General features: G+C 44.4%; 1 protein-coding gene across 9 annotated transcripts in view; it reads right to left on the bottom strand.

Moving 5' to 3' along the window:
* The window catches only part of COL13A1 (collagen type XIII alpha 1 chain), a gene marked incomplete at its 5' end in the record, with an annotated part of 200,991 nt that overhangs the window by 154,046 nt on the left and 24,482 nt on the right, over positions 1-22,463 (bottom strand). For 3 of the 9 annotated variants that reach the window (XM_083503098.1, XM_083503101.1, XM_083503093.1), the window contains one exon: positions 10,351-11,350. The exons of 1 other annotated variant lie outside the window; for it this stretch is intronic. Of the gene's footprint in view, positions 1-10,350; positions 11,354-22,463 lie in introns of those variants that run through there. 5 more of the 9 variants (XM_083503097.1, XM_083503094.1, XM_083503099.1 and 2 more) reach the window with 4 other exon arrangements.

Genomic DNA, 22,463 nt, shown 5'->3' with positions numbered 1-22,463 from the left:
TAGAGAGGCTGCAAGAAGCCTATCGTATATGGACTCCTTTTGACCCTGAAGCCCCTGAAAACAGCAGAATGATTACTGCTACATTTGTGGCCCAGTGCGCTTCTGACATTCGTAAGAAAATTCAGAAATCAGAAGGATGGGAAGGGATGCTGATGAGCCAAATTATGGCCATTGCACGCCGAGTTTATCGGAATAGGGATGAGGCTGAGAAACAAGAGAAGAAGAAGTGGCAGAAGGAAAAGATGGTAATGCTAGCCACAGCAGTGAAGCAAGACTACCGCCCCTTAAATGGAGGAAGAGGGCGGGGAAGGAATCCACCACTGGGAAGGAATCAATGTGCAAATTGCAAGAAGGAGGGTCATTGGAAGCGGGAGTGTCCTGAACCCCTGAGGTTGGAAGAAGTACGCCCAGGCCCAGGCCCAGGCCCAGGCTCCGGCCCAAGAAACCAGGGACGGGGACGGGGAATGATCCGAGATGGAAGATATCAGAGACCTGGACAAGGACGGAGTAGGGACAATGTCATTGGACTGGCAGAGGAGGATTTTACCCAAGACTAGGAAAGACCGGACTCCATAAAGTTAGGCTTCCAGGAGCCCACGGTCACGATTCAATTAGGAAGCCATTTAATAGACTTTATGATTGATACTGGGGCTGAATACTCAGTACTCCCAGAACTATTGCAGAAAAAGGCATCCAAAAGTGTAGTCATTAAAAGTGCCACTGGTCAGTCAGCTAAGAGGTCTTTCCTCCAACCTTTGGAATGCCAGATTGGGGGACATCGTTTAACCCATCAGTTTTTGTATATACCTGAGTGTCCAATACCTCTCTTAGGTAGAGATATGCTGTCCAAATTGCAGGCCCAAATCACCTTCACTCCTCGAGGTCCAGAAATGAAATTGCCATCAAAGGCAGCAGGAATAATTTCCCTCTCAGTACCTAAGGAACAATCATGGCGCCTAATGTCAGCCCTGCAAGTCCAACCCACATTGGATACAGAGTTAAACAAGCTCCTCCGAACTCTACAGGTACCACCAGGAGTATGGGCCGAAAATAGCCCACCAGGAATGGCCAAGAATATAGCTCCAATTGTAGTAACCTTAAAACCTATGGCTACCCCTGTATCTGTAAAGCAATATCCTTTACCCCGGCGAGCAGCAGAGGGCATCCAGAAACATTTGGACCGCCTATTAAAATATGGTCTGCTTAAGCCCTGCCAATCAGAATGGAACACACCCCTTTTGCCTGTTCGAAAACCTGGGACAGATGAATACAGGCCAGTGCAGGACTTGAGGCTCGTAAACCAGGCTATCGAGACCTTGCACCCAAATGTACCAAACCCATACACCCTGCTGAGTTTGATCCCACCAGAAGCAACATTTTTTACTGTATTGGACTTGAAAGATGCATTCTTCTGTTGCCGGCTGGCACCACAGAGCCAACCTATATTTGCCTTCCAGTGGGAAGACCCTTTGACAGGAACAAAAGGCCAGCTAACCTGGACAAGATTGCCCCAGGGATTCAAAAATTCCCCAACTTTATTTGGCACTGCCTTGGCGAAGGATCTAACAAGTTACCCCTCAATACCTGGAGAAAAGGTGGTTCTGCAATATGTAGATGACCTTATACTAGCAGCAAAGGATTTTGAGACCTGTAAAGAAGGTACAGAGGAACTGCTCCACTTGCTCTGGGAAGCTGGCTACCGAGTTTCCCAGAAAAAGGCACAGTTATGTTTAGAAAAGGTCAAATATTTGGGCTTTGACTTCTCACACCAACAACGAGCATTGAGGCCAGAGAGGAAAGAAGCTATTTGCCTTATCAAGGAACCTACCACAAGGAAACAACTCAGAGGATTCCTGGGAACAGCAGGGTTTTGTAGACTATGGATACCTGATTTCAGCAGTCTGGCCAAGCCCTTACATGAAAGCACTCGAGGTGCAGAAAAGGACCCATTCGTATGGGGACCTGAGCAGCAACAAGCCTTTTTAGTTATCAAACAACGACTTATGGAGGCCCCAGCCCTTGGACTGCCTAATTCGGAAAAACCCTTTCAGCTGTATGTACATGAACAGAATGGGATTGCAGCGGCAGTCCTGACCCAGAGATTAGGAAGTTGGAACCGTCCAGTAGCTTATTTGTCAAAACAGTTGGACTCAGTAGCAAAAGGATGGCCTCCATGCCTAAGGGCAGTAGCGGCCACTGCAAGCCTTGTCAAAGAAGCTGATAAATTTACCTTCGGCCAGACGATGTATGTGAATGTACCTCATGCTGTTCTGACACTCATGGAATATAAGGGTAGTTATTGGCTAACGAACCCAAGGATGGCTAGGTACCAAGGCCTATTGTGTGAAAATCCCAGGATTCATTTACGAGTAGTGAATATGCTCAATCCAGCGACTTTGCTGCCCCTACCAGAGGTAGATGATGAAGAATCACATGATTGTCTCCAAATAATGGATGAAGTTTATTCCAGTAGACCCGATCTGAAAGATGAACCATTGAAAAATCCAGATGTTGTATATTATACTGATGGTAGCAGTTACCTGCATGAAGGTGCCAGACGAGCAGGATATGCTGTGGTCACCAATGAGGAAGTTGTGGAAGCTGAAGCTTTGCCTGCTGGCACCTCGGCACAAAAAGCTGAACTTATAGGTTTAACTAGAGCTCTGCAATTGGCAGCCGGATGTAAGGCAAACATCTATACTGATTCTAAATATGCCTTCTTAACCCTGCATGCACATGGTGCTCTATGGAAAGAAAGAGGTCTAATAGGAGCCCACGGGAAGGCCTTGAAATATGGACCTGAAGTAGAAATCCTGTTAGAAGCAGTATGGGCTCCAGAACAGATTGCTGTAATGCACTGCAAAGGTCATGGACGAGGAAGGGATCCAATAACCAGAGGAAATCATGCTGCTGACAAAGCAGCCCGAGAGGCAGCCCAGAAGCCTGTGGGAGGATTTATAGCAGCCCTCATACCAGAGGTAGTTCCAGAAGAAGTTAAACCTCACTATACCCCAGAAGAGAGGAAGTGGGCTGAACAGGAAGGAGCAGTTGTGAAGGTCGGTTGGATGATCCTGCCAGACAATAGGATTTATGTACCTCATCATCTAGCAGGCACAATTGTAAGAAATTATCATGAATCTACTCACCTTGGCGGTACTGCAACCAGAGAGAGTCTCAGTCGGAAGTTGTATATTATTAACCTATCACAATTAGCAACTTGCATTTCACAGAAATGTGTTCTTTGTGCTAAAAACAATCCCAGGCAGGGACCGGTACAACCTCCTGGAATCCAACATGTGGGATATGTCCCCATGGAAAGCCTAATTGTGGACTTCACAGAGCTGGTCCCTTCTAAGGGATTCAAGTATCTCCTTGTGTTTGTAGATACTCTTACCGGATGGGTTGAAGCTTTTCCCACCCGAACTGAAAAGGCACGAGAGGTAACTAAGAGACTCCTCACTGAATTGATCCCGAGGTTTGGATTACCTAGATGCATTGGAAGTGACAATGGGCCAGCGTTCATTGATCAAGTAGTACAAGAAGTATGTCGAGTCCTACAAGTGAAATGGAGACTGCATGCAGCCTATAGGCCTCAGAGTTCAGGGAAAACTGAAAGAATGAATCGGACTCTGAAAACCCAATTGGCAAAATTAACCCAGGAAACGGGATTGGGATGGGTAGATGTGTTACCCATAACACTGTTTCGTGTTCGGTGTGCACCCACAAAAAGACTTAAGTTGTCACCTTTTGAGCTCCTGTATGGGAGACCGCCCTCCTTTGTTCAGGATATTCCAGCTGATCTTAAACAAATAGGAGACCATGTGACACAGGGACAAGTGCAATCTCTCTCCCGTGTTTTTGTTTCTCTTAACAGGTGGGCCCTCGAGCGCACGCCGTGCAGCATTGCCGAGCCGATTCATCAGTTCCAGGCTGGCGATAGCGTATGGGTGAAAGAGTGGAAACGTGATCCACTTGCACCTAAGTGGCGTGGACCTTACACCGTCTTGCTCTCTACTCCAACAGCGGTGAAGGTAGCTGAGGTGACCCCCTGGATTCATCACTCCCGTTTGAAGAAGTCCGAAGGCAGTTGGACGTGCAAAGGTGACCCCTCTAATCCTCTTAAACTGACTCTCTCCAAAAACCCCTGTATCTAGCCCTACCGGGAACGGGCTAGGTCACGGGCAACATTAGACGACCGGCCTGCTGCAGCCACAACCTGGAAGCTGGCTGACCTGCGCACGCCTGAAGCTTGAGGAGCATCTGAACCAGCGATTGTGAAAGGACAGATTCTCTTATACAATTAATTGACTGCCCACCCCCTTGTGGAACAATTATCAGAGATATTACTCATTGGGGATCCTCGGGATATATGTTTTGGTCTTGGTGGTTCCCCATTTCTGTCACTGGGGGAATTATATTGGGACTAATATTTATTTGCTATCACTATAAGGTAATCTTTTGTGGAAGGAATGCATATGCTAGACATCAACATGATTTTATTATTAATCCTGATCCCTTGGGAAGGGGAAGGGTCCTTGAATCTGGCCAAATTGACTAAATATGGATTCCACCATGACCACAATATGTGGGTAGGTTTAGCTGAAATGGTAGCCAATGTTGCAAATAGGACCAATTGCCTTGTTTGCTCTCTTGGGCCAGATGATTCAGAGGGAGGTATGCCCTTATTACCGATACCATTAGATGCCATTGGTATGGTAAGCGAAATACCACACCAAACAGAAGTACAGAATTTCCCCGGATGGAACTCAACTAAACCATTACGAGTTATACCTGTACAAGGGGAATTCTGTGTACATAAATCATCAGATGCAGCTGATTCTACCATGATAGGCTCTTCTCAGTGTCACTATACTTGGGATAATATTAAGAATACCTGGGCACACGATACTACCTATCGAACTCGGAATGCCTTGCCCTGTGCACCTCCTTTTATTCATGCATGGAAAGTGGTATGGAACATAACTGTGACAGAAAAAGGCAATCTAACATACTGCACTGTGAACTCTCTACCTCTTTTGCTATTTCGCCTTCTGTACTCCACGTACCAAAAACCTCAGACCCGATGGTTGTGGTGGATATGTGGAGAATGGGCATACAAGAAACTCCCCTCCAAATGGAGTGGGACTTGTTTCCTGGGATGGGTATTACCACCAATGTGGATTATGCCCACTAATTTGGCCAAGCGTACACGAAGAAACGCTGATATTTCTCATATAGCAGGAGGAAGTACCCAAAGTTGGAGCGGTACTGATGATTGGCCACCAGAGCGCATTATAGCCTATTATGATCCTGCCTCCTGGAATCCTGGTGAGCTCATACAAGGGGCACGGGATCCTATTTATAATCTAAACAGAATAATTCGATTGCAAGCAGTAGTGGAACTTGTAACCAATGCAACGGCCCGGAGTTTGAGACTTATTGCACAACAATTGGATGAAAGTAGAGCCGCCATTTTGCAGCTGAAAATGGGAATGGATTATGTACTTGCCAAGCAGGGAGGCCTATGTGGAGTCTTGAACTTGACAGGGAATGCCTGTTGCTTTAACATTTCAGATAATGGTGAGGCAATCCGTGTGTTGGCCACAAAGATGGAGAATATAGCACATGTCCCAGTACAAACATGGGAAGGATGGGATATGGGATGGCTCACCAATTGGTTACCTAATGTCACAGGACTCAAAGGGATACTATTGTCTTGCTTGTTTTTCTTGACAGTAGTGGTAATGGTTTTATGTATGATTCCATGTATCATTTCATGTTTTAGAAGTACAATTAGCAAGATGGTTTCAAATGAAACTCTACCTCATATCATGGCCCTATACAGAGCTTTACCTCAGGAATATGATGAAGGTCAAGCTATCAAGGACACTTGGGATGAAGGTCCTTGAGCTTGAAAGGGGGGAATGAGGCATCAGGCATAAGCCTGCATTTTATTAATGTTTGATCAGGACTTGTATATTAAAGAGGGCTTAGATTTTCAAAAGTTTCATGCCAGGTAAGAAGGCTAGCTGCTTAAGAAAACACTGGCAATGTTTTTCCTAGACAAAGGGGCCCCTTGATTGATAGCAGAAAACAATTCTCAAAGTCGTAAAAGCTGAAATTACAGACTGAGTAAGGACACTGACCCTACATGTTATAGAAGATAAAAAAGGCAGAGATAAACATGATTAGGAATGAGTAAATAGTAAAATAATGCCAATGTGCCTCCCAGTAAAATGAGCCAGATCTTCTAAGGTTAAAAAGGCCAAGACCAAATGGAGAAGCATCTAGTTGGGAAGAGATAATGGGAAAAGCAGCTTGCTGAAGGGGGGGGATGTAAACTGAAGAGGCTTCTTCTGAAACTGTTTTAAACTGAGTTCTTTTTTTTCTTTCTCTCTCTACTTTAAAAAGGCCTTATTCCTTTTAAGAGGCTATCTGTGTTGTGTATTAAATATGTTGGCTTAAATATAATTATGCAAAGGATTTAGAAATGCTAGATTCTTATTTTCATATAGTTGTAAGAGTTGTATTTATCTTGAAATTAAGTCAGCCACCAGTCTAGCCTCCCTGCCAGACAGGAAGACGCCATCAAATGCTGTCCTGATATATTAGCTGTCAGACATTTGTTTAGAAACCTTCAAATGAAGGAGATCTTTCAATGTTGATGTGAAACTCAAGATCCTTGACATATGTTTAAAATAAAAATTTAAGATTAACCATTTGTTTTAGAAGGCAATAGGGCAGGGAGGGCAAGAGGTGAGCTGGTAATTAAGATTCCTTGTTGAGACACATGTAAGATATATTACTACTTATTTGTCATTTATAGATGTAACAATATATAGCTCTTTGTGTTCCATATAAGGACAGGAGGATGGGTGTATCTTTTTGTGATTGGTTCTAGCAATCAGCCAATAGGAAATTCAACCAGGCTGATTGGACAGAGGCAGCCACAGGAGGAGCAAAGGGGGCTGGATTAAGGGAATATAAGGGCTGGCCATAATGGCAGGAGGCCAGGCCAGAGCTTGGTAACCATATACCACTGTGCCTCTCATTTATTTGTCTGACAAATAAATAATTATTTTAATTTCTCTATTGCTGCGTTGAATATTTCATTCCAGCTAAGCGTTAACCACAAGCAGGGTGCTACACCCTAGCTGGAGATGCCAAGGTTTGATCCTGAGAACTGCTCTACCTGCCACTTAGTCACAGCCCTTACCAGTTGTACAGCTTTGTCAAAACAATTGCGCAAACCAGCAATTAATGGTTGTAAAAGCAAGAAGTCCCCATATTTTTAGATCAAAAACTCTCATTGTGCTGTTTTTCCCTGTCCCTCCTATCAGAAGCCTTGATTGTTCTCCACATGCAGCAGAAAAAGTGGTAGCAGAATCTTCCAGAGGCACTGTACTACTTCAGATAACAAACAAACAAACAAACAAACCAGGATAACAGTTCTAGCTCAGCTCAGCCCTTGTGGCACCAATTTCCCACTTACAGGGATTTCAAAATACATATACAAGTGTTTTCAAAAGTGGTGTCCTTCCCACATATAGTCTGAAACACAGCTCTGCCTAAGAGTGGTCACCACATTGTTTGTGGGCAGAAAAACAGAGGGAACCATTTCATCGATTTTCTCCAAGAGCAGGAAAAAATCTCCAACGTTTTCTCAGGGATGGGCCTGACCTTTAAAGGGACCCCTGACCAGTCTAGTCCTGACCTGTCCAGTCACAGACAACTATGGGGTTGTGGCACTCATCTGGCTTTATTGGCCAAGGGAGCTGGTGTACAGCTTCAGGTCATGTGGCCAGCATGTCTAAGCCGCTTCTGGCGAACCAGAGCAGTGCATGGAAATGCCGTTTACTTTCCCACTGGAGCAGTACCTATTTATCTACTTGCACTTTGACATGCTTTCAAACTGCTAGGTTGGCAGGAGCAGGGACCGAGAAACGGGAGCTCACCCTGGCACGGGGATTCGAACCGCCGACCTTCTGATCGGCAAGCCCTAGGCTCTGTGGTTTAACCCACAGTGCTACCTGCGTCCTTTAGCAGCTTCTTTTCTCCTCCCCCTCATTCTCCCACAAAGGGTTTGTTTGCTTATCTGCTGCAAAGGACAGCAACAGCAACTATGTAGGCAGCCTGGTCATCATTTTGCATCCTCTTTGATGCGCTGAACATTGTGCCATTCCAGGGCATACAGCGGAAGGGGGGGATAGAAGGACGGCAGAATATTTGAATAAAATGCTGCAAAGTGGCCTTCATTTTATACCTAGGTGGACATGAAAATCTCAAGAGTCCCCCCCCCCCCGGCCAAAAAAAATGTATTATGAGAAATTTTGGCTCAACCCTTAATCCAAAGTGGTACAGTCCATCCCATCCCCGCAGAACTCTACAACCTTATCCTGCTGCACATGTAGGCCAGGTTTCAGGCACAATCTGAAAGCGAATTATCTCCTTATGCTGGAGTGCAGCCAGTCTTCCACAGACGGGACTCCTGCCTCTGTGTGTCTCTATGCTTCTCTCTTGTATCCCCCTTCAAAATCTACCATCTGTTTGTTCTTCCTAAGGACATGAAATTAATTAAGGAAGAACATAGCTGTTTTTAGGGAACAGGAAATAACAATAATTAGTTGAGAGGCAATATTTCATTGTTTAAGTTACTCTCATCCCACAAGCAAGCATCAACATATTATTTGGGGCTTGCACGTACAAAACATGGCAACAGTGCTATTTTTCTAGAAAAGAACTCACCATGAATGCCTCCCCTGTTCTCTTATAATGGCAATGGCACTCACCTGAGAGGTGCCAGAACTTAGTTCCAGCTTGGGGAAGGGGAGCTCTGCATGGCAGGATAAAGAAGCTAGTTTCCAGTTAAGGCATTGGATTGAGATTCTGGAGAGTTGTCTTCCATCCCTGGCTACTCTGAAACTTGGAATATGCTCTGTGACTCATCTGCACCACCTGTGAACTGGGAGAAATGCTTATGGAATGGCTGTGAGTCTAAAATGCATCCGTATCCATGAGGTGTTTAATATTAAACATGGAAAGCATAGGGGAACAGCTGCAGATCAGTGGCAGAGTGCATTCAGGAGGTCCTAGATTCAAAGCCTGGCATCTTCAGTTAACATGATCTCAGGCAGCAGGACTTGGAAAGAACTCGGGATAAGGTCCAAAGGAGCCACTGCTGGTTGGGAGTGCAGAATGCTGCTTCAAACACACATGTAATTAATGATGTAAAAGAGATGCAACATGGCCATTGGCCACACCTGGCAGAAAGAGTGAAGGGGCCACAGAGATTGGCACACTGGAGCAGAGCAGTGGGAATTCTCATGTGACCGGACTGGAGTAGTCTGCATCCGAGCTTCAAGATCTTATTTCTCTCTGTGTGTGGTCTTGCCAACTCCTCGTAACAGCACTTGTTTATGCAGTTGCCCCCCACCCCGCCAAGAGTCAGTAAACAGATCCTCTCTAATTTCATTGTTATTCTCCTCCCCCTCCACCTATGAGATTCTTAGCAGAGTTAGTTTTACTTCTTAGCACTGCCTTGCCAGTATATTACTTTTTGCCATCGTGTTCCCACCCCACCCCCACCGCAAAGCAACATCTGTAAAAAAGAAGAAGAAGAAAGCAACCTGGGTTGAAATGGAGAGCAGCTTATTCTGAAAGCCTTCCAACAAGCAATGAGGAATCAAGATGCCCCTTAACCTTTCCCTGATCCTCTTTCCCTTCTACCTGATTATAGACTGCATGTTTAGCTACTTTAGTGAGCTTCAATGCATGCTCCCCCATGTGCAGCTTCCGATTGGTTTCAGCTTTGCCGTATCAGTCCACAAGCTTCCAGTTACCAGATGTAAGTCTGCAATCCCATGTATACTTATATGGAAGAAAGCTTTATTGAATCCAGGGGTGCATACTTTGAAGTAAAGATGCATAGGATCTGGCTGTCACTTCGGGACTGCATTCCTGTGCACACTTCCTCGGGCAAAAGTCCCAGTGAACGCACGCTCCCACCTATAGACTCAAGCTGCATAGATTAAACAGGTGATGTTATTTCTATGCTAGTTATTTATCTGGTCTGCTTGTCAAACTACCTACTCATCTATTTCTGCTGGGGAGAAGAATATGAGGGAGGAAAGCTGACATAATTTAAAGCTGCCAAGGAAGGCTCAGAGAACTCGTGGGCTGTCAAACAGAAGTGAAATCCCAAGCCCCAGAGAAAGGATCACAGTGCTTGGCAACAGCAGAGACTCTGGTGTATCATTTGCCTAAACAACTCCACAAGAAGCTTGGATTTTGCAGGAAGAAGATTAGGACAGAGGGTTTTAAACATATTTGTGAAAATGAAAGAGCACCGACCTCAGCAAGCAGTTGGTCAACTCTTCCCAAAATAGCTGTCTCCATTTGGTCTGCGGAGAGGCAGGCAGGCAGCGGAGTGGATCTGTCTGCCTCCAAATCTGAAACCCTGGATTGCAGGTCCGACGTCCTGAAGTACAGCAGGAGGCTCAGCACCAAAGAAAGTAAAGATACTCCAGGCAGCCCAGAGCTCAGCAGAAGAGGTATCTTACAGCATCTTTCCCCATCTCCTGTCCTGGGATGTGTGAGGCAGCCGCTCTCCAAGGCACCAGGAGCAGCCCCCTTCCAGCCCTTCTCCTCCACCACCATTCCTTCCCTGGCCTGAGAGGCAATAAATAAATAAATATAGTATAAATAAAGCTGCAATCTTCCTCTCAGAAGTACAATCCAGAACGCGTGAAAAGAGCACCGTCCAAGGGAATCCCAAATGCCACTGAAGGAAGAAAAGAAAAAAAAGGACAGCTAACAAAACCAAACAAAAATGTATAGGGATCAAAAGGAGGTGAAGGGAAAAGAATTTTCCCCTTCCGAGGGGAAAAATCAAACTCCAGAAAAGTTTTGGAGTTTTTTTGGGAGGGGAGGGGAAACAATCTGATCAGGGCTGTTGTTGTTGTTGTTGCTTGTCTTTCAGCCTCGTTTGTTGTCTCTGTTTTTCCTCCCTCCCTCTTTGTTTGATAAGTTTTCAGTTCCTTAGCAGAGCAGGCAACAGTTTGTGCATGGAGGTCCCCATTAGAGAGAGGTAATTCTCAAATGATTGGGAGTTGTACTGTGGCTGTTCCTGACTTCTCTGTAATATGACACACATACACACTCTCTCTCTCTTCTCTCCTCTCCTCTCTCTGTCTCAGATATGCTGGCTGCACGGCTTCCCAAAGCAACCTCCTCTGCTCTCCCTTTCTCTGCCGATGATTTATTTATTTATGCAAAACTGCTGGGTGGGATTGGATTCGAGGCTCCCACCTCCTCCAAAGCCCCACAGGTCCCTCAAGTGCCTTTCATCAGCTTCTCTTTGAAGTGGCACTCACTGCAGTCATTTATAGCTGCAGGAAAGTGACTATAAAGCAGAGGGGCAGGACTTGTGTTACCCACCCACCCATCTCACATGAGGGCGATTATGTCTGTGGGTTTGTTTTGATTTTCATTGCATCTGTGGAAGTCAAGCAGCATCCTCCTGGTCTGCTCTTTCCAGACAGGTCTGCTGTTTTCGGACCAATTTCGGATCTAAAGAACTTTGGATAGTTCAGTCACCCAAGTGCTTTCAGTCAGTTGATTTGTCCTGAATCTTTTTTTGCGGCTCCTTTCTTTGTGTTGTGGCTTCATTGTTGATATGTCTGGATCCCTTTGGCTCAGGCATTTCACACATGTGAAGCATGTTCCTCATGTCAGCAAGGAAACCAAACTGCAATTCTGGAGAACAATGTGTGTGTGGGATGTAACTTCAGGCTAATGGTTCAAATCTCCTCAGTTAGGTTTGCCAGAGTACAGATATGTAAACCCTCATTTAAAAATAGTAAGTTCATAGGACGGATTAACAGTTGTGCAAAGTAGGCTATGGCCCCTTATACTATGATGAAACTACAGGGGAATTTCATAGTGAGCTGAGGATGCTTAAAAGTGATAACGTCAGAAAGGGACAGTAGTTACAGTATGTAGGATTGACTAACATTTCAGACACCTTTCCAGAATGAAGAATAGAATGGCCATGATTTCTGTACAGTTACAGGTTTTAGGTGCAGCTTCTGTGGATGAGCATTGGCTCTCTTGGCTACTAGCCATGATGGCTATGTTCTACCTCTGTTGCTAGAGGCAGGGCATTTCTGTATAGCAGCTGCTGGGAATCACAACTGGGAGAGTTCAGTTGCACTAGGATTCTGCTTGCAGGCTTTCCCATAAGCACCTGGTTGGCCACTGTGAGAACAGGATGCTAGACTGGACTGTTCTTTGGTCTCTGACACAGGGATAGTATAGGGCTCCTGCATCCTTTAATCTAGCCTGTTAAAGGCCAGGACCTAGAGCTTAGATTAAATGAAGGAAATAGTACGGTTCCAATGGCTCCATTTGCCTTTGAAAAATAAATAATAGGAAGAAGAAGAAGAAGAAGAAGAAGAAGAAGAAGAAGAAGAAGAAGAAGAAGAACAACAACAACAACAACAACAACAACAACAACAACATTGGTGTGATCTCTGTATGCCCCCAGGACACAGTAATTGGTGTAAGCCTTGTATGAGCCAATGAATTGTAGATTCTGTAACACTGAGACTCAGAAATCTTAGTTCAACAGTGAGAACCCCTTAAATTTCTCTCTGACAGTAGCTGGTAAGGGAATGACCGCTGCCCGCTTAAACGGGGGGTACCCTTTGCGTGGACGCGTGCAGCCCCTAGATCTGGAGCGGCTCCAACAGCATAGGCTTGGCTTTGCCTTCCCTCAGGTGGGATACCTGGAGGTCTCTGCCTACCTCAGTCAGTTGTCCAATCCCACCTGGGGGAAGCGTTGCCAAGGAGACCAGGCCAGGTACGGGAGGGATTACCTGCCCACACAATAGAGGGAGGATCTTACCTAGGAATCCTCACTTGGCTCCAGAGCTTCTCCCACCCTACCCACCCTCAGTTAATGTCTTATTTTGCAGGTTAACTTTTCTTCACAGGTTTTGCAGGTTAACTTTTCTTCACAGGTATGCGGGCGCTGCTACGTTAAGGTCGCTGTTAAAGGGCCGGAAAGGAATTTCCCTGCATTGGCAGGTTTCGCCTTTCCCGTAGCAAAACGTCACAACTTTGGCGGTATCAGGCCTTGGGCGGAATCCTTTTGTCCATCTTCCTCTTGCGGCGGCGATACCAGGGTTCCCCGTTAAAGGAGTTTTATGAAGGGAGGCTTTGGCCGTACACTGAAAGGTCGTCATTGCTCTCTCCTGCGGCGGCGGCATTACGGGGGCGGCCATCTCTGCTTGAACATATGTTCTCCAGAGCAGGTCCATCCCCCCCCCACACACTGGATAACCCTGATGCTCCCTAGGTCCCCGGCCGGGGACCGGGGAGGGAGAACGCCCAATGCCTGAGCCAAGGTCTACCCACATTTGAAATTTAATAAAGTTGTGGCCAATTTAATCCCATAGCACGTTGTCTTGAGTCGTTATTCCACGTGACGGGGGGACCGTGCAGGATCTGGGGACTCCGCCTGTCCACGCAATGGAAACAGACTTCTTTGATTGGATACAATTGCCTTAGAACTCACTTTGCAGGTCCTGAAATCGCACACCTCCTTCCAGCCATTCTCCAGAACTTCAATGCTACAGGAATTAATTTGGCAGTTCATGAGTCTACCCAGAAGCAGTTCCAACATAATGGTCAAACTCCGTGAGAATGCTCTGTAATTATTCCTGTGAAGCAGTAATATTTGGAAAATGCTGAATTGAAATTGAAAATCCATGTGGCTCTGCCAGGAGTTTGGCCAACAGGCAGGAACTCAGTGAGCTCTGGTCTACAGGCAAGTGGCCAGGTTGAGTCAATAGAGTATTATAACTTTAGTCAGCTACAACCTAAGGCAAGTTATGGAGCCATAAAGACAAAATCATAGGTTTTTATCTGGGAGGCAGTTCCATAAGGTGAAGTAAGGTGAGCTGGGTGGGAAAGAAAAATCGTGTATGTTGAAGGAGGAAGGTCTTGGCTTGCTGGTTGCAGGTTACCATGTAAACATTGAGAAATTGAAATAATCTACTCCAGAAGAAGTGCTAGCTCATCCAAAGGCATAGCCAGGAGCCAATAGTAAACCAAAAGACAGGATGGATTGGTGAATGCTAACTCTTCCTAAGTTTAAACAACAAAAACTATTGTGGCACATGAGAAGACTAACAAATGTTATGTGCCACAACTACCCAAGCATTCCATGTTGGTTGAAAACCCTTTGCTGGTTTTCCATGTTGATTGAAACACCAGATAGTGCTTATGCCCAACTTCAGTTAGTGTGCCAGCTACAGCTGTTCCAGGATCTGTCCAACTTGGCCTCAATAACCCATGCTCTGTTAACCTCATGTTCAAACTGCTACAGTGTGCATTATATGGGACTACTCTTGAAGAAGATTCAGAAAATGTACTATAGCTGAAGCTACATGCTGCTACATTGTTATGGTGTGATTAGAGAAGACAGGGCCTTCTTAGTGATGGCACCAAGACTTTAGGACTCCTTCCCTGAAGAAATATGGCTGTTCCCCTCACTGTAGGCATTTAGAGGCCTGCTAAAGACTCCTGTATTCACCTGGTCCTTCAGGAATTAAATGTCCCAATTTTTGCCTGGAATTTTTTGTAATGGTATTTTAATTATGTTGTACACCGCCCTGGGCTATTGATTGGGAGGAAGGGTTGTATAGAGATCAGATAAATAAACAAAGCATAGTTTAGTGCAGCATACAAACATGGCCACTTAACAAGAGGTAACAGTGTGGTAAAGCTAGCTCCAGGTTTGAGGAGGCCCTTGGCAAAGTACCCTCTGAGTAGCACCCTCCAACAGCAACAGGCTAGCCAAGTGAGCTTACCAGGTAGTGATGGCAAATGACACCAGTACTCTGATTAGGGCCAGGTACCTGGATCTCTTGCAGTCCATGGGACTCTTGAAAGTCCCATGGACTGCAAGAAGATCAAACCTCTCCATTCTTAAGGAAATCAGCCCTGAGTGCTCACTGGAAGGACAGATCCTGAAGCTGAGGCTCCAATACTTTGGCCACCTCATGAGAAGAGAAGACTCCCTGAAAGAGACCCCAATGTTGGGAAAGATGGAGGGCACAAGGAGAAGGGGACGACAGAGGATGAGATGGTTGGACAGTGTTCTCGAAGCTACCAGCATGAGTTTGACCAAACTGCGGGAGGCAGTGGAAGACAGGAGTGCCTGGCGTGCTCTGGTCCATGGGGTCACGAAGAGTTGAACACGACTAAACGACTAAACAAAAACACCTGGATCTAGGAACCAGACACCATTTTAATTCCCAAAATGCCCACTCCACTTGGGGCACTGGGTAAAATTAAAATGGCAGCAGGCTCTTAGCTGCTCTGAGCCCAGCTTCGGCTAGGGAGGGCGGGATATAAATAAAATTTTATTATTTATTATTATTATTACCATGTCCTGATTTATGAGAATAAATTCACGTAAATAGAGTCCAGGGCAGTAGGGCATGTGTTAGCAGTGGACCCTGTGGAGTGTCCAGGATACTGGATTGGCAGAACAATGCAATGGTTTTATCCCAGTTAACTGACAGATCAGGCCAGACAAGCATCCCAAATGAACTGATTGTGCACCCTAGAGCATGGCGCAAGATGTGCTGCCGACATGCAAGGATTTGTTTGCTGATGATGTGAAAAAGGTTCCCTAAAGGTAGACAGTTTGAAATAACTATTTGAAGTCAATAACCCATATTCTGAAAGACGACAACTCCACAGATCCTTAATGGATGTGTGCCTTCTTTGTGAATATCCCAGTAGGCACCACGGTTTGGGGTCAGTCTACCTCATATAGACACACTGAAAGAAAGCAGCCCGAGGCTACTGTGAAGCGTGCTTACTAAAACACATGCTGAAAATTGGCCTCTCAAATGGAGCTCCCTTCTGACTCTTTGCCTGTCATTTACACAGTTTAAATGAACATTTTGCGTGCAGTCTGTGCTGGAAATTGCTGGCAAAGGAAACTCATATTTGTCTCCAGCCTGAGCTCAGTTTCAGAGTGTTTTGAAGAAATGGACCTTTTGGGACCCAGTTGAAGAGAGCGAGAGAGATCTGTTACCCTTCCGTCAAATAAACCTTTGAAGGACCCAAGAGCACACGGTGTTTATTCTTTGAACAGCCATATCCCTTTCGCAAGCCACTTGTTTTCTAAAATGAGATTTTAGTGTCTGCTTGACAGGAAATCCTTTCTTAATTTCTTCTAATGGGTTCCTTGTCATTTAACAGCTCAAATGAATGTTGTGCCTTTGGTATGCTTTGCAAACATGCTCCTATTAACAGATATCTTCTTTCAGCAGCTTTTCATATATATATCTGAGTCTTTCTAACACATGATGAGGTGCAAGGAATAAGTGCATAACTTTCTGAAGAACGTTGTGTAGATTTCTTCTGATCTTTGTGGTGCTTTGATTTTTTTTAAAGGTTCTATGGATCCAGCTCAGTTAACATTGTTATGCAGTATATTAATCTCTGTTTGTTTATTCAATTACACCCCATTTTTTTTAGTCCTGATCAGCTCCTGATGTAGCTTTAGAAAAATAAACAAATGCAATCCATGAAAAGGCACACTAGATTGGGGTGCCTGGTAGTGTTCTATGGCAATCTATTCTGGTCCCTAACAATTTGTTTTCTTGTCCAGGTTCCACACTGAGGTTCTTCCTCCAAGATGGAAAACGAAGAAGGAAGTGCAGATGGACAAAAGGGCTGGCTGATTATAAAGATATCAGCTCACAGAAAGCTCCTGTCTGATGATATCAATATGTCCTCCGGATAGTAAATTAGTATTGCTCTCTCTTAAAAAGGATGGCAATTGCAATAGAGATGGCAATTGCAATAAGGAACAGTGGATGGGTACAGTCCTGTAATTCCCAAAGTGTATCATGAGAAAAACTGGTACAGTGTTGCAAGAAATAAATGAAATAAGGAATTAAAGGCTCTTGTGAGTTCATAGTATTCATCTACAGAGGGGACTCTCTGCATGAGTTGCAGCTTTGAACTTGCTTAGAACAATGATTCATGCAATAACATGGGATGGACGCGGGATGAGAGTTAAGAGTAGTTACTTTTCCACTCTGAAATCTTATCTCATTGGGTATAACAAAAGTTTGGAAACATTGGTGAACAATGGGATTAGAAGAGCAAAGAGGCAAGCTGGTAAGTCAAGTGGATGGGTTGAGCAACCTAGATCCAAACCTAGTACACTCTAGATGGTTTAGACTAAAACTCCCATCATCCTTGACTGTGGGCCAAGATGTCTGAGGCTGATGGGAGTCGGAGAGCACCAGATTGGGTTATATGGTCAAAGTTCAAACAAGGTCTGCCAGAATCTCTGCTGAGTGGCTCAGACCATGAACTAAGCAGGACAAGAAGTTACGCATATGAATTCTGAATTTATTTGCTGTACAGTGGTACCTCGTTTGGAGTCTACCCCATTTCGGGTCCATTTTGTCCAACTTCTGCGGCAAACCCGGAAGTACCGGAACAAGTTACTTCCAGGTCTGCCGCTCGCGCACATGCAAAAGCGCTAAATCATGCTTCGTGCATGCACAGAGCAGTGCTTTGTCGAGCGTCCCTTTCGTTGAGCGTCCAGGGCTCCACAACGGATCCCGGACGCAAAAGGAGGTAGGGCTGTATATGGTACAACTTCTGTCGGTGCAAACCATGGGGATCAGTAACTGAAATTCCCTAAGATGGGTTGAGAAGAATCTCTGTGTACTTCACTTGCATAGGAGCCAACTCCTAGGGGCTGAGGTCCCTTGTCCCCACCCCCAATAAAATATTTCATGGGGCTGCCCCCCCCCCAAGTGATGGGCACTGCCATTCAAATGGTGTGTGTGCGCAGCGTCTTGTGATCAATTATGCAGGGTGGAGTTTACCTGCCCACCCCCAATATTTTATTCAGGTTGGTACTCCTGTTCACTTGTAATTTCCTCATGTGGTCTAGAGGGCAAAGCTCTCTGAATCCACTCTAGGAGACTTCAGTCGATATCAACCCCACCCCCTCCCACCCCCAAAAACCAGCCCAAAGATCAATGAGTGTGGACTGACTCTTGTGGATATCAGGAAGATGGGAAAATGGGCATAGAAAGGAATAAATGTACCCTGCTGTAATCTCCTTAAGGTGATAGCAGGTTTTTTCCTCACAGGGAGGGAAGTGCTCCAGGTTCCTGAACATTCTAACATCTATTCTTCTTTCAACAATTTTTTTTCAGTACCTATGGACTTATGTGAAGGCATTATGATAGAGACCATTTTGCTTTCAGTCTCCCTCCCAATAACTCCAAATGCTGTATTTGATTTTGGGTTGCTATTTTTATATTACTGCTGCTCTTTTCTTTGATAGAATCCACCCTGGTTTTCTTTCCTGATTTGCCAGCCAACTTAGATCCTATCTGTGTATAAATGGAGTTATGGTTTTCCTCTCCGGTGTGTATTACTTTAGATTGACCTACATAGAATCTCACCTGCCATTTTGTTACTCATTCACCAAGTCTGGACTCTAGAGATACCCTTTTGGATTTTTATACACACAGTCTGCTTGGGTTTTCGCTAATCTGAATAATTTGTTATCATCTGGACACTCACCCCTGACTCTAGATAATTTATAAATAAGAAAGACAGCATCACTCCCAATACATGTCCTTGAGAGACCCCACTGGTTATTTCCCTTCATTGTGAAAACTTCCTATTTTATTCCCACAGCATCCTGTTTTTGATCCAGCTATCAATCTATAAGAGTCCTCGCTCTCTGATTGCTAGGTTTATTTAGGAGTCTTTGGTGGCTCCCCAGTGGTGATTCACCAATAGTCTGTTGCCACACTCAAAGAATTCTAAGAAGCTTAACAAGATAGGACTCCCCTTCGTAGAAACCATTCAGAAGCCCCAGCAAGGCTTATTCCTCTATATGCTTGAATTCTAGCATTAAAACACTTTCCAGCAATTTATCTGTTACACTTATTAAGCTACTGGGCTTGTAATTTCCAGACACTCCTTGAATTCCTTTTAAAAACAGGTGTTACCTTGACCACTCCTTCCAATCCTCCACTTATGAGGTCAATTTTAGGGATAGCATGCATATTTGTGTTAGAAGATCATCAGCTGCATGTGTGCCTTGGTGTGCTGCATCAGCTTGGCAGGAGGAAGGGAGGTCAAGTGAGGCGCAGGCCCACCATGCTGGCTATATGCCATGTGAACCCAAGTACACGTTTATATTTAATTTGGATATTAGCTCTAGAACTTCATCTCTTTATACCTCAGTCTGTGTTCCTCAGGTACCATCCCCAGAAAAGGCTATTCTGATGTGAGTTACTTTTACAGAATCCTCTGTGGTGACAGTTCAAATAATTAATCTCACTTCTTTGCAAACTCCTAATCCTTCTTCAGTAATGACGATAGGTCTATGAGATGTCTAATTCCTGTCACTAGAGGGAACAGATGCTGGTTTTTCAACTGATCAGATTGTTGTACATTAAGACTTCAATCCTAACCCTGCCTCCTCAGAGGTAAGTCCTGATGAATTCAGTGGGGCATACTCCTAGGTAAATGGTGTTAGGATTGTAACCTCAAGGATACCCTAAAATATGGAACTGGGGATTTGAAAGTGAATGTCTGAAGTACCGTATTGGCCTGAATATAAGCCGTATCCAAATATAAACCGCACATTTTAAAATTGGAGGCGCGGGGAGAAAAACCACCCAAATATAAGCCGCTCCCTTCCTCACTGCTCCTGGCTGCATACTGGGGGGGGGGCGCATGCTGCGTTGCTGGTGGCTTTCCCCCTTCCTCACTCCCTCTCTTCCCAGTGGGCACCGCTTTGCTGCGCTGCTGGTGCTGTTTGCCCCAAGCTCCTGGCTGTATACCGTAAGGTCACGAATAGAAACAGCACTTTAACTTTTCATGGTTGAAATTTGGAGGGAAAGTGAGGCTTATATTCAGGCCAATATGGTAATACAGTGTTCAAGGTCTGCCCTTCTTGTCTACAACAATTCATTCTATAGCTGTGTTCAAACAATTCCTTTAAAGCACATTCAAAGCACATTCGAAACACATTATTTCATTCAATAATTCTGGGCACCGTAGTTTACCTCTCACAGATTTAAATTTTCCAGCAAACTACAGTACCCAGAATTCTTTGAGGGAAATAATAAGTGTTAAAGGCATAGTGTGTTCACAGCATAAATTATTCAATTTCAGATTTTCCTGACAAGTCTGTAGTGTATACACAGAACCATTACTGCATGCCAAAGCTGTCACAGTAAGTTTTCTTTTGGTAACTGGTTCTATACTTATAGGGTGTTCAGCATGTACTAAGGATTATACCATGCATTTGTTTCAGCTTACAGCCTGCCCTGTCTTGGAAGGCTAACCACACACAGACATCTATTTTCAGTACTATATAGACAATTACCAACTGTGCCAAAATATGCTAATCATTTCCTAAACCAGACCACTACTTAAGTATATATTAAAACATTTATGCCACCCTTCAACCTCTTTGGGATTTCTGTGCAGTATGCAACAAAAATTTATATCATAATGCAAAGTAACATTTACAAAACAGCAGCTAAGACCCTTAAAAGGAGACTGAGATTTGCAGCATATTAAAATGCCTGGGTAAATAAAAGTATTTTAAATATTCCATCATAGCCATGGCCATGGCTTAAGTAAGCCAGTTGCTGGCATTCTTCCTCCCCACCCACTACCCCAATCTACCAGTGTGAGGGCTACATCTGAACCAAACTTTATCCTTAATGTTTACAAAGGAAAACGGCTACCATATGTGTAGCCTTCATACCTCAGAACTAACCAGAGAAAGTTCTCCATAATTCACTATTGATTTGTGATACAGGTATTGCAGCCAAGATGCCTGAATGAGTTTATAACTGCTTTTTCCTGCCTCCCAGCCACCTCCATCCTCTCTTCCATCAGTTCATTTGCTGGCCATGTCATGCTGTTTCTCTAGGCGCGGGTTGCTGCATGTCAGTATAGTTTAGGTCAAATGAGAAGCTTTGGCTGCAGATGTGCAGGACGGGTAATTTCTTTATCCACAAGGAATTAAGGAGTCTTATAATCCTGTGCCAATATAAACGGACTAATTTAGCTGCAGACCTCTTCCAACTGGTATACTTTGAATTATCAGGGCTGCCCTGTTTAATAAAGTGCCTCCAGGGACATTCTCCACCCCCCAGGGAACTTGGAATCACTTTCTGACTCTTTGATATACGCGGAAAGATCCATGGTGTGGACCTTCCTAAAAATGTGAAGTACAAGGCAGGAGTGTTTGTTCCTGACCCTGAAATGGGACTGGGAATGGCTGTGTCTGAAAGCTGGGAAAAGATAAATAGATGGCTACAATGCTAGCAGATGGTTTTCACTAGTCCAAAATTTCTAATTTCTAATGGAAAAATACATCAGTATGGAGGGCTGATCATTATGCTCTAAATCATTTATACCCCGCCCATCCGGCTGGGTTTCCCAGGTGGCCTTCCAAAGGTTGATGTATTCCAACTCCCACCAACCCTAGATTAGCCAGTTGTGCTCTAAATATTGGTTTTCCAAAATGAGAAAGTTGTCACTGCATAAAATATTTGCTGAGCTCCTGGTTTATCTGGAGCTATAAAATATCATAGGTTCTAAGCTACCAATGGTTTGGCAAATGGTAATCACATATGGTTTCCAACTGCCGATAATAAGACCAAGACTATTTGCAGCATGGGGCAAAGTGGGTAAGGAGGGTAGTGACACACAACAGATATGTAAATGCATGTATTTATGGCGAAATAGCCTATTAATAATCTAAATTTTAAAAATCACTTCTGGGTAAGATGGATTGGTTCATTCAAGTCTGCCAATTTTTAAGTTGAGAACAACATTCAGATAAGTGTAAAATCCAAAGAGTTATTTTGTTCTAGTCCACACATTAGTCTGTGGAGATCCCAGTCAGTCAAAAGAATCCACAAGCATCCTTTTTCTAGGTAGCATGCCAACATGTCTTTCTCTCTATATATAGCAAGGATAAAGAAGGGGAGAAAGATACCACTGGGTCTTTATCATCTGACTGGTTTATGGTCCAGGCTATAAATCTCCAAGAATAAACTATGGTTTGCAATCACTCATCACAGCAAGGAAAAGGAGGAGAGCGTGTGCCTACAAACAACTCATTCCAAATCCTACATGAGAACAAGATACCTGCGTGCAGCCAAAGAGCAGTGAACCACCCTTGTAGCCAGTATGAATCTTTAATAGCTAGTAGGTGCAGTTAGCAGTGCTGGACTGGCCATAGTTTCCAGTCAGTCCTGAAATAAATCAGGTGATAGCATTAGGTTGTTGTTGTTTTTTTAACAATCTCTCAGGGCTGTCGTAAGGATGAAAAGATATAAGCCCATTCATGTTTACAGCTCTAAGCATCTTGG

The sequence above is a fragment of the Podarcis liolepis genome (assembly GCF_965112155.1).
Source record: "Podarcis liolepis genome assembly, chromosome: 5".
NCBI lineage: Eukaryota > Metazoa > Chordata > Lepidosauria > Squamata > Lacertidae > Podarcis > Podarcis liolepis.
Note: the sequence above shows the minus strand (reverse complement) of the source record. Positions and strands in the feature narration are given on the sequence as shown.